This window comes from Serinus canaria, chromosome 3, assembly GCF_022539315.1.
Source record: "Serinus canaria isolate serCan28SL12 chromosome 3, serCan2020, whole genome shotgun sequence".
NCBI lineage: Eukaryota > Metazoa > Chordata > Aves > Passeriformes > Fringillidae > Serinus > Serinus canaria.
The window spans coordinates 41,768,595-41,781,087 of NC_066316.1; positions in this window are offsets into that span (position 1 = coordinate 41,768,595).

A 12,493-nucleotide genomic window follows, 5' to 3' on the forward strand; every position below is an offset into this window, starting at 1 on the left:
CCTGGCGCAGATTGAGGTCATTTCTCCACATCCTGTCGCTGGTTGCCTGGAAGAATAGGCTGATCCCCACCTGGCTACACGCTCCTTTCAGGCAGTCCTAGAGAGCAGTAGTGGGGTCCCTCCGAGACTCCTTTTCTCCAGGCTGAACACTGCCAGCTCCCTCAGCTGCTCCTCGCAGGACTTAACACCCCAGACCAGCTCCACCACCCTTCTCTGGACACATTCCAGCACCTCAGTGTCCTTCCTGAGCAGAGAAACCCAGAACTGGTCACTGAGCTCGAGGTGCAGCCTCACCAGTGCCAAGTAGAGACGGGCAATCACTGCCTCGGTCCCGCTGGACATGCTGTCAGTGACAGAGGCCAGGATGCCATCGGCCTTCTTGCCTTCTGGGCACACTCTGGCTCATGTTCTGCTGCTGTCAACCAGCACCACCAGGTCCCTCTCCACTGGGTCTCTTTCCATCCACCTTTCCCCCGGCCTGTGGCACTGCATGGGTTTTTTGTGGCCAAAGTGTAGGACCCAGCACTCAACACTCGCACTCAACTTTGTGTCCTGTGGATTTACAAAGGGTAAACTCAATCCTCTCATCCAGATCATTCAGCAGCACTATCACTGTAACCCCTAAACTGCTAAACAATGTCAGCCAGATCCAGATGCCTCTTGATTCCACCACTTCCCTGGGCAACCTATTCCAATGCCTGACCATCCTACCAGTAATTTTTTTTCCCAATATCTACCTGGATCTCTCCTGTCTCAGCTTAAGGCCATTTCCCCATGTCCTGTCAGTGCAGGCATAGGAGAAGAGACCAGTCCCCACCTCAATACAATCTCCCTTCAGGCAGAAAGCAATGAGGTATCCCCATGGCCACCTCTTCCCTAGACTAAACAAACCCAGCTCCTTCAGCCATTCCCCATAAGACAAGTTTCTAGACCCTTCACAAGCCTTGCTGCCCCTCTCTGGACGTGCTCCAGCATTGCAATGTCGTTGAATTATTTGGATTAGAGTGGATAATGTCATTGAAGAGGCTAGGTCAGAAGGGGTCTTAAAGATCATCTAGCTTTAACACTCGTGCCTTGGGCAGGGACACCTTCCAGTAGACCAGGTTGCTCAGAGCCCCATCCAAGACAGCCTTGAACACTTCCAGGGTTGGGACATCCACAGCTTGTCTGGGCAATCTGTTCCAGTGCTTCACCACCCTGACAGTTAAGAATTTCTTCCTGATATCTAATCTAAACCTATGGTTCTTGCCACCCTGAGATGTCAGGGTAGCTGAGCTGTGCTGCTGCTGTGGGTGCTTGGTGTGTGCCCCACAGTGGGCACCGAGCACACCAGACTGACCCAGTCATGTCAAGCTGCAGGGCTCAGCCATCAGGGCCTGTGGCACAAGCCATGGAGTCGCAGGGTTGCAGAGGAGGAAAGGGGCTCCAGGAGATGGAACCTGAGCAGATCAGGTCACCAGATCTGCTAGCCAACAGCCACATCTCCTCAGGTTTTATGTATTACCAGGGGTGGAGGATACCCAGCCTGTGCAGGCAACTAACTATTCTTTAAAGCAAAATAAGCTTTTTTCATCTTTAAATTTATTGTAGTTTGTGCCCATGTGATCCTGAGTAACAGGAACTGAGTCAGAGCATAATTTACTTCCCCCATCCTTTTCAGCAGAATCTCTTCTTAGGCTCTTGTTTCCTTCAAAATCTTTTGTTCAAGGTCGTTGATGACTTAGTGGAGACAAATTTAGCTCTAGAAAGCCTCCCTGCTGTCACTTATGTTTCTGTTTGCGCCTCAGGATGGAAGACAGCAAATGATCTCGTTCCTCACATGAGCATTTTATGGATTTAATTTTGTCTCAGTGAGCTCAAATGAGGAGCTATCCCAGTGCCTTGCCAGAGAGTTATAAAGGTGCACCCTGTTTCTCTGCCAGTTGCTCTGTGGATAACGACAGAGAAGACTCCCCAGGCCTGATGAATGTGGACTCAGTGGTACACTGGGCTGGAAACCCCCAGATCTATAGGGCAGCCAACATTTTGACAGCACCAACACATATCTCCTGTCCTAACTTCTTCAGCAGTACCACAGAGCCTGGTTGGTCTGTACCAGCAAAGATTTGTGCCAGTGATTCATGGCTGGCACTGAGTTTCTCAGGACTTCCCTGAGTTACTGGCAGTATGAAGGACCAGGGGGTTAGGGGTGAGCATGGTGGACGTGTGCACCTGCTGGCTGGCTGCTTGTGTGCTCATTGTCCCCGCTTGCTTTCACCCTGTCCCTTTGGAAAGCTTTTCAGGACATGTTCCAGAGTGTCCAACCCTCTCAGGGATCTCAGAGGCTGGCAGGCATGATTTATAGCCATCAAGTGTCGTGAGATGGAGAGCAGAAAACAATACACCCACCCCACAAATCAACTCTGGCACTTTTTTGCAATAGCTACAACTGTGCATGTCAGGTTTCTTACACTGTGATATTGAAATGTCTACATTCTGTTACAGGATCAAAGCCACATTATTGCTTAGCCATATTTTAATTTAATGAGCTGGATGCTTGGAATTAAAATTTTAACCAACATTTAATGTTAACTTCTTAACAAGTAGCAGCACCTACTTCTTCTAAGTGTACTAGTTATGACAAATCTTGCTCTAAAAATAATTGCTGGTGCCATTTATGGTTTTGTTTACAAAGCTCTAATTATAAAGTGCTTTGAGGAAATAAAAAGTATGCTTCTAACTTGGATTTGTTTGTTGATGAGCTCTTACACTCTTCATATTTATTGATGTAATTGTACATTCAAATATGAAGTTTGTGGAACTTAACAATTTACCAGCTCAGACTGCAATATGGCACTTTAGTAAGTTAATGCTAAAACTAGAATTAGGAGTTGTAGGTTATTTCCACATGCCCTATGTCTGTGTACAGACATTTTCACCTGATGCAGTGGTGCACAAAGTAAAGTTTCTCCAAGACAGAAAAGACAGGCAAAGCAGTGAGGGAGTTAGCCATTCCAAAGAATCCTGCAAAGCCCCCTGTACTTCCATTTCTTTTGTTTACTTCGTCCATTTGTACTACAAGCCCCTTCATCCCTTTCCTTTCCTGCTTCTTGTTACTGTCATTCCAATACCTCCTGGCTTAGAAAACACGTTTTCCCAACAACAAAGATGTGGCACCTAAGAATTTCTTGAAAACTTTAAATCACCATTTAATCTGCAGCTTTGAATAACATATCATTAATGGACCCATTAGATGAATGAAGAGAGAGCACCTGAAAGTCTCTCTGTTATTATTGTTATTATCTGAATAAGGATAATGTAGGTGCCTGAGAGTAGAAGAGCTACTTTTAGCTCTTGTGTGGGCACTGAATTTTAAAGATTCCAGGACGCTTTCTTATTCTCAAATAAAGAACCTTTCAAGGGAGGAACACTGATACAATAAATTATGTTTAGGATAATTGTATTATCATTTTACTGAAGGCTGCCAGTGACCAATCCACTATCATGGAAATACTGGTGGATACCAGTTAAAGTGGGAAGGAAAGCAGTTAGTTTTACCTTCCACCACATTCTTGAAAGTCATCTCTGGTTTTATTATTTAAAGGAGTTGAAGATATCACCTACAATTTATGATAAATGGGAAAAGTGTGACTGTGTACAACATGTAGGGACAGAAATACTACAGTTAATATGTGCTACAGCACTCCAGGTACTGAGAAGCTTCAAAAATTTAGGTAGTACTTGGCAAATTGAGGGGCCAGTGTTAATGTACTATTTTGAGTAATTTTCCTTCCTAAGATGACACCTCCATCAATGTATCTTCCGGCCCTCCAGCAAAACTGTGTAAGAAACAGTCTATGTTAGCTGCTTTCAGTAGATGTTAAAAACAAAGAGCATCAGTTAATAAATAGAAGTTCGTAAGGCAGAAAAGGACATTTTCCAAATATTGACATCTTACTGAGTGCCTTTATTTTCTTTTCTTTTGGAAATTGAATTAAATACATGAAAAAGTGTAGAACAGTTTATATACCTGACTCCAGTCCTGAACACTGAAGTCAGTGAGTGAATGCTGCTGATTTCTGTGGTTAACTGTCAGTAACCCAACTCCAGAGATGTTAGTAAGCCTACTGAACTAGTGAGGATCTAGTCATGCTTAATGTCAGTAATTGGATTAAAAAAGACTTGGTCCTAAATAAACAAGCCAAAGTAGTTTGGAAATTCCTCAGGTGATGGGTCTTGGAAGACAACTATAACATTGCAGTAATGACATTGGTATGTGGATATATAAAAATATGAATTTATATGTATGATATAAACGTGAATCTTGACATAAAAAAAGAATTTTTTTAAACTATTATCTACCAGAGTAACCTCCCCAGAGACATGGAGACATGCCCATGGTTGCATCACTAGAGATTTTCAAGATGCAATTGGACAGGGTGCTATTAAATTTCACCTAGGCTCCCCTTCTAGTGAAAGGTTGGACCAGATAATCTCTGGAAGTTTTTTCCAAACTGGGCTATTCTGTGCTTCTGTGGTACATACTACAAGATCTGTAGTGAATGTCTGTAAAATGTAGAACTGCAATATGAAAGTATGCCAGCTTAAAACCAGTTTTGAACATACATCATCTTAAAATGTTTTAGAATTGTCCCCTTGCCCTGAGGGAGTAAGTACAGACTGATACTTTACATCAAAGATATGTTTAGTACAGTGACATGAGAAAGGAGAAAGGCGGGAGGGGAGAGAAGTGAAGGAGGTTTCAGCTCTCTCATGCTTGAGTTGCCACACCCAGACAAGGCTTAGCATAGAGAACCTGCTTAACTTAAGACATGCTGCCTCAGGGCCCCACACAGCTGAAAAAAACTGTGGTTTTCCACCTTCAGCTCCTCCTGACATGCTCACAGTGACAGCTAGGAAAGCTCTCAAAATAGAACTTAATTATTTTGAGTTAACCTGAAATTTTCTTCTCCATTGTTGAGTTAGCTGGCTATTTGGAGTTCAGTGATATCCCAGGCATTACAGAAGTAGCAAGACTGGAGCAGACATAACTGCATATACCTGATTCAGCAGACTATTACCCAAAATTCAGGGATTATCAATTTATTTCCATCCAGAAATGGCAGAGTTGTTTATTACTTTGATAATGTGCTTACTACAAGAAATTACAAAAGGCTACCTTTTTAAGACAGAGCTTTCAAGCAACAGCACAATGTTGTATTGGTTTATAGAGCCAGATCTCCTTTAGTTAGGGCTTTGCCCAAAAATATCTGTTAAACTTTTGATCAAGGTTACATTATTCACATGAAAATCATGTGGGCCATGAAAATCATCATAGGGTTTGGACACCTCTCTTTTGAAGAAAGGCTGAATGAATTGAGGAGTTTCAGTCTGAAGAAGAGGACTTAAAAGAAGGATAGAAAAAGACTTTTTACCAAGGCCTGTAGTGTTGGGACATGGAGCAATGACTTTGAACTAAAAGAAGGTTGATTTAGATTGGATATAAGGAAGAAAATTTTTTACAGTGAGGGTGGTGAGGTACAGGAATAGGCTGTCCAGATAAGCTGTGGATGCCCCAGCACTGGAAGTGTTCAAGATCAGACTAGATGGGGCTTTCAGCAGCCTGGGCTAGTGAAAGATGTCCTGGCCTATGGCAGGGAAGGTGAACTAGATGATCCTTTCCAAGCCAAATCGTTCTTTAGTTCTGTAGTTCTGCAATGCTGTGACTGTCCACTGCTGTTCCTTTTCTTTCATTCCATATTGCTTCTTCAGCATGTCTCTTTCTGCCACGCACACCCCTCCCTGGAATGCTCCTAGTGAAACCCTTTCCTGTATTTGGTTTACTTTTCTCAGCATTTTCCCATTTGTTTATTTGTTTTGCATGGTGATGTGTATCTGTGTTTTTATTAAAAGTGGCATGGTTTCAGCCATTTGATTTCTTAAGGGAGCTCAATAGTTCCTTAGGGGAGCTCTTTAGTTTCTTATAGTTATCACAAAGGAAAGATAACAGTTGTATGTTGAAAGTTCAGTGAGATTTAATCAAATCCAAAATGTGTCTTGGAAGAGCTGGTGAACAGATTTTTTCACCTTTCTCCTTTTTCTAATGGGTAGCTCTTAGAGAAAGAGATGGAAATTTAGGTGTCCCTTGAAGTAGGAATTATGAATTTTTAGCATTTTAGCCACTGGATGTCACTAATGATTCACAGAAATGTACAAATCTGTGCACTTTTTCTGAAGGGTAAAAAATTATTTAAAGAGCACAAGATTTGGAACAGAAGCATTTCCATCTGAAATGGGAGCAAATTTTATTTGCCTGCAGTAAGCGGAGATCTGGTTGGGCTTGCCAAGTTTTGTGTAACTTGATGATTTTTAGGGTGGCAAACAGATACTCTGTTGTAAGATTCTGAGGAACAAAGCCAGCAATTTTTTTTGCAGGTTTCATTTAAGAGGTTTGAGCTAACCAAGCTGGAAGAGAAACTCTGCATGGGAAAATGTATGTGTGAGTTGTGGTGCATATCTCACAGGTATTGCATATAATCTTGTACTTACACATGTGGAGCCCACCTAGCAACACCACAACAGAGGAAATAATGAAAATGCTATTATGGTATAAACCAATTAAGAGAGAAAATACAGATTTATTAAAATCTAAGGATTTTAATAAATGTGCTTTAGGATGGCAAAGCATCTTGTGGCCAACATCCCCATATAAGTGCCACCACTGCTGTGCCTTTTGCAATGCAAGTCTCAAGAATACCAAATGACCTAAAGCTGTCGTGAATTTTGCATTAAATTAGCAACCCCTACAATACCTGTTACAGATGTGTGTAGGGCTTCTAGACTTCTCTTCAAGAAATCCTAGAGAGCAGTTTCTATTTATGCAGCGCACATGGCAGATAGCAGACATACCCCAGCTGCTTCAGACTCGCTGTGAATGTAGAGATCATCTGTGCAGTCGCTGTGCAAGGGATGCTGTCTGCTGCAGCCCAGGCAGGGGTTTGGTCAGCTCCACTGGCCTCAGACACATTCCTTTTGACTGGAATGCCACGAATTTCCTGATGTACCCAGCTGATCTTCTCAAGCACCACCAACTGTCTGCCAGGGGATGCCTGGTTTCTAGAAATTGCAGAAAAATAACCAGACTCTGCTTTTTCTTCTAAGGGCATAAAATGCAGGAAGGAAAGGAGGGCATGCCAATCAAGAAATGAATCTATGAGCAAGAATACAGAGAGATTTTGCTGTAGATTTAAGCAATGATACTATAAATACAGGATAACCATTAGAGTCTGGGGAGTGGCACACATATTGAGGCAAGCTGCTTTTATTAATAAACACATATTTGACCAGATTGTCATTTAAGTCTTTGGGGTTTTTTGCTATCTCTGTTTTGAATACTATTATGTTTTGGTTTGTCCATTATAATTTCTTTTTAAAAGTTCCATCCTGGTTTCTAAGCTGTAGTCATGTGAATGTTTTTGTGCTTATTAAAGCCCAGGCAGAAGTGAACGTGATAGTGGCAGTATATTCAAGGTGACAGTTTTACAGTATGTGTTACAAAACAAACTCAGGCAGTCTTTAATGAGGCTCAATGTACTAACCACCTTGGTACACTTCACATGGATTATATGAATTGAATAAAAGTTTAGTTTCTTAGTGTGTACAAAAGGATGTGCTGTGCCATGAGGCCCAATCAGTCAATGGGTGCTGAACATAAGAGAGACATCTGTGCTTTTGAGGGACTGATCATTCACAGACACCATACCCATAGCTCTCTTTTATCACTGCTGGGGGCCAAGGACAGACACTACAAGATGTGCTATCAGTTCCTTTATGGGGCTGTATTCTGGTTTAAGGCCTTGGGGAGCTGAAACTTAAAATCTCAGCTCTGACATTAGGTTACTTCTGATTAGAGACAATGTGCTTACTCTTTACCTGTACATTTTTTGATGTACATTCCTGTACTATTTTTAAATTACTCTGCACAGTTAGAAACTTTAAGTGACATTATTAAAAAATTAATATCCTCAACTAAAAAAAATAAATTAAGTAAAAAAACACCTAAAAATAATAATCCTAAACTTTATTTCAGTAAAGTTTACCCAAAGGCTCATAAAAGTCATATTTGACTGGAATTAAGTTTGTCTGTTCTTACCAGGATGCTGTCAGGCTGCATCATTTTTTTTCTGAGAAGAATTCTTAATCCTCATGCAGATGGGAAGTAACAATAAACACCATCTGCTGCAAATTAGGTTACTCTCTTAGCAACGAGTGAGATCAGGCTCTGTCTCAGCCTCCCATTTTCTGTGCTGAAGTACACACTGGCACTTCAGCCTGTAACAGAGCAAGTGATCAGAAAAAAAGTGGAAATAAGAAATGAAAAATCTTTCCTACTCCCCTCCTGGCAAGATCCTTCCTGTCCCTGACAACCCCACAGTTTTATTGCTGTATGCCATAGGGTCCAAGATCTGCTCATCGCCCCATCTTCCTCTGGCTCCTGCTTCTCCTGTGGGAGTGGGAGCAGCATCATGAAGTGCTGGCAATTTCTCATGACTGCTAGGTGCTGGGAGCCAGCCCAAGAAGTAAATAGGATCAGCAGGGGAGGGCGATGTATCAGTTGAGAGTGGATCTAAAGCTGTCTGCTGCTGGCAGAGCTCTCAGGGAAGAGGGCCAGTGAGACACTGTGCCTGGCTTCCCCTGGCAGAACCTGTTCCCTGACTCGGCTGCCCCGTGCGTGCTGTTCTCCTTCCCCTCCCCAGCTCCATCCCAGGACTGCTCCGTGATAACAGTGTGTCAACTTGTTAAGGACAGCAGGTGTCAGAGCAGATGCTTCTCATTAGCTTGGCATGACATCTCTCCACAAAAGATCTCCTGCACCATGACAAGGTGATTTTGAAAGAGGATGGTCTGGGTTTTTCCATTATTTTATACTGTGTCTAATGAACTTTCTCTGTTGGCAATGTTCACAGTGTCTTGACCAGATTCAGGCAGCTGTTAATTCAAGTACTGTGCAGATCACAGATTCATATACACTCTTAGAAGATAAAAATTCATGGATTTTAGAAGTCATTTAAAGCATCTTTCTGATGCAACTATATCAGGAAATGTTATACTTGCCCTCAAATCACCAAAAATACACTTGTAGTTAAAGGACTCAAGTTTGACTCATTACCAAGGGAAAGTTCTCTCTGCTCCTTATGCAAATATTTGTGGAAAAACCTGCACATCTTGACAGTTTCAAGAACTCATAGAAATAATGTTTGTGTCATTCCTTTTTTGTATTTGTCATACTATGGTTTCCAGTTAATGCACAGGTGGGTGAGTGTCAGCACGATTAGTCACAGGGAAACAACCTTTTTTAATATGCTCAGAAAATTTCACTGGCTCTATATTGGATTTGGTAAATTAAAACTGGTGGTGCTCCTAAAGTTTTAAGACTCAGCTAAATACTAAAAGCCATATAGAATATTCAGTTCTTCTGTGATACATCTCCTGAGCATATACAGATGCGCTCATCAGCTGGTGCTCCTGAGAAGGGTACCTGTCACGAGCACATGTGCTACACCATCCACATGGCCATGGCTGCTCCTGCAGGCCAAGCACTGCAATCTAATCTACTGATGTTCTGAGGAAATATCCCTGTGTTCTAGACATACAGTAGGCTGGTTGGAGCTAGTGAGAAATAATGCCAGCTGCCCAGAAATCATAGGCAAATGTGAGAGAGCCCTTCATTCTACCCAAGAAAAAATTTTTGAGTGGAAAGAGACCGTACCTGAGACAGATGATATCCTGAACTACACACAGGACTGTGAGTCACTGCCTTTGTCTAATGCTATACAGATAGAGAGGGGGAAAAACCCAAACCACAAGACTGTGATTTTCAATCTTCATTCTGTCCTTAGTGAGAGTTTTGTCAGACTCTCACTTGGGCTACCAAATAATTTACACGTGGCAATAAATGATTGGACATGAGCTCATATTTCCTGTTGATTCCACCATTTTCTGCTTGTCCTCTGCCATCTAATCTTAACAAATGGCTCTTGTCAGGACACTTGTGCAGCCAAGTGCCTTTGATAAAAAAGTTTTCCTCTGGCCTCAGCTGCAATATAGAAAGATATTGCAATTGCAGATGAAATTTTTCAGTCACAGTTTTATGGAGCTTTTGGTTTAGATAACTTACAACATTTTAAGGGACTGCATATTTAAAATCCATACTTGAGGCTTCTTATGAATCAGATCCCTATAAAATGGACCACATTCAGCATCTGAAAAGCAAGGCAGGCACAATCGTGAGTCATTTAAAAAGTAGGACATATCTGTGCTTTACCAGTGGTGTAATTGTATGCACTGGGTTAAGAAAGTTTTTTTTTATTAAAAAGAATTTTTAGCATGCACCCTCCCGAGATATAAGCAAAGAAATTAGCAATAGAGATTACCTGATTGGTCATTAAGTCCATCCCTTCACAGCAGGATAATTGCTGTGCAATAAAGAACACAAATCTCTCCAATATGCTTAAATTTGTCATGGGGAAGACTAAAGGCAAGATATGATTTCTTTATACAGATTAAAAGGACTTGTCTTGATTAAGTGGTCACCATTTGTTATATAAAAAAATAAATCTTTGTGCCAGAAAGGCAATGCCCAGCCTGACCCAGTTCTTCAAATGCAAAAACTGTGTTTTCATCTTTTCAAATGTCTTTGAGAATGCAGTTCCTGTGAGATATGGAAAAGATGTGCAATGGAGATTGATTAGAAACAGGAGTGCTAAATATCTTTTGCTATGAGGAACTACTACTCCTCCCTTACTGATCAAGGTTACTGGCATTGTCAGCTTTCTGAGAAAATATGTGTGGTCCTATTCTGCAAATCTTGCATGAGGAGCACTGGATATTTGGAGCTTTCTGCTGGGGCTCCCCAGACCCACACTCAATGTCAGGATAGAAGGTTCTGGGATATCCACAATATTACCTGTGGCCTTTCTCTAAACTGACAGAGCCAGTTACCCCTGGGTCACCCCACTGTGGGGGAGCTGCCAATGTGTGGGAGGCATTTATATCAGCTGCCCTCAGTGCTCCCACACCTGCTGCTTGCTGGTAATTTTCATTAAAAGTCTCACAATGCAGCACTTGTTTCCTTGGGTTCCTCTTTCATTTCTCTTTATCACAGCCAAGTGGCAGACTGGACAACAACTGTTTTTCAGTACTTGGATGAATCCTTGGGGCCATGTACAGGGGATGATGCATATATATTTGATTGACAGTTAGAGAAATTAGAACTTCTCAGACTGAGATCAGAGTTGCACACCTCCCTGATACAGGGTGCAACTCAGAGCTTGGCTGACAGGTGTTTTTGAGAGTGTTCTCTGGGTTGCTGTCTTTAAAAAGTTGTGGCATTGAGGAAAGCCCTGTAACATATTGAGTGTTTCTTTGCATTTAAGGATGCAAAGAAACATTTGCATCTCAGGTAAGGAGAGCAAGAGAGCAAAAACAGAGGAAGAAAAATTATGGAGGAGCCAGAGTGGTCTGATCTTACTAAATAATCCCATATACAGGTGCTGCTAAGGTGCCCAAGAGTGCTGTGTGAAGCATTTGAGCTAATGGAATCACAGGAAATGAAGCTGGAAGAGTTACAGTACATCTGGCAATGCCAAAAAAAGAGGATTGAACTCAAGAGAAGGACTAGTTCCTGCTTCAGTTATGGGAGAAACTCATGAGGAAAACAATGACGCCATAATATTTTAAACCTTTCTGAAGCTCACCTCTAAATTGTTGCCTTCAAAATTCTTGGCAGCGCTGAGTCATCTGGTGCTCTGTGATGACAATTTCCCTCGCTGTTCACAGCTTGATTCTGCTTGACCAGGTACCTTAGATCTACCTGCATTGCCTGATTGGTTTTGTGCACCTCTGAAGTCTCATAAGCTGCATTTCACATGGCTGTAGTGAGTGATTCCCAGCTGGGTATGTTGTCATCCACAGCAATGACATTGTTTGATAAAGAGAGAAAAGAGCCTGGGACAATTTTCAAGGTAAAAGTACATTTTTAGTAGATATAAATAGACTAAAGCTATCATCACACCTGGCTCTCTTGTCTAAAGTCCTGCAGATCACAGGCTCTAAGTGTCACACTCAGCAAGGATAGGAGAATACAGAAGAAAGAAACAAGTGCTGCAGGCAGTTTGAAAAATACAGGGTTTAAATTTATTTCTGACTCATAGACCCTAAACCATGACTATTTTGTGCAAGTTGTGAGTTCAGCCATGAAAGCACCTTGGGTCACCTTGCTACAAATAAAACTCGTTGCTATTTTCTCCCATTGTCTCATAAAGCATGGCAGGTAAAATTTCAGTTCTGCTTTGCTGTTCCAGCTCTCTCACATTCTGCCACATCCATGTCCTAAAATGTTTTCTCTAGTCCCCTCTTTAAATTAAAAATGTTTCTAATTCAGGTTTTGGGGTTTTTTTTAAGATGATAGCAGTTGCTGCAGAAAGTCTGATTGACAGTTCAGCTAGCCCCACAT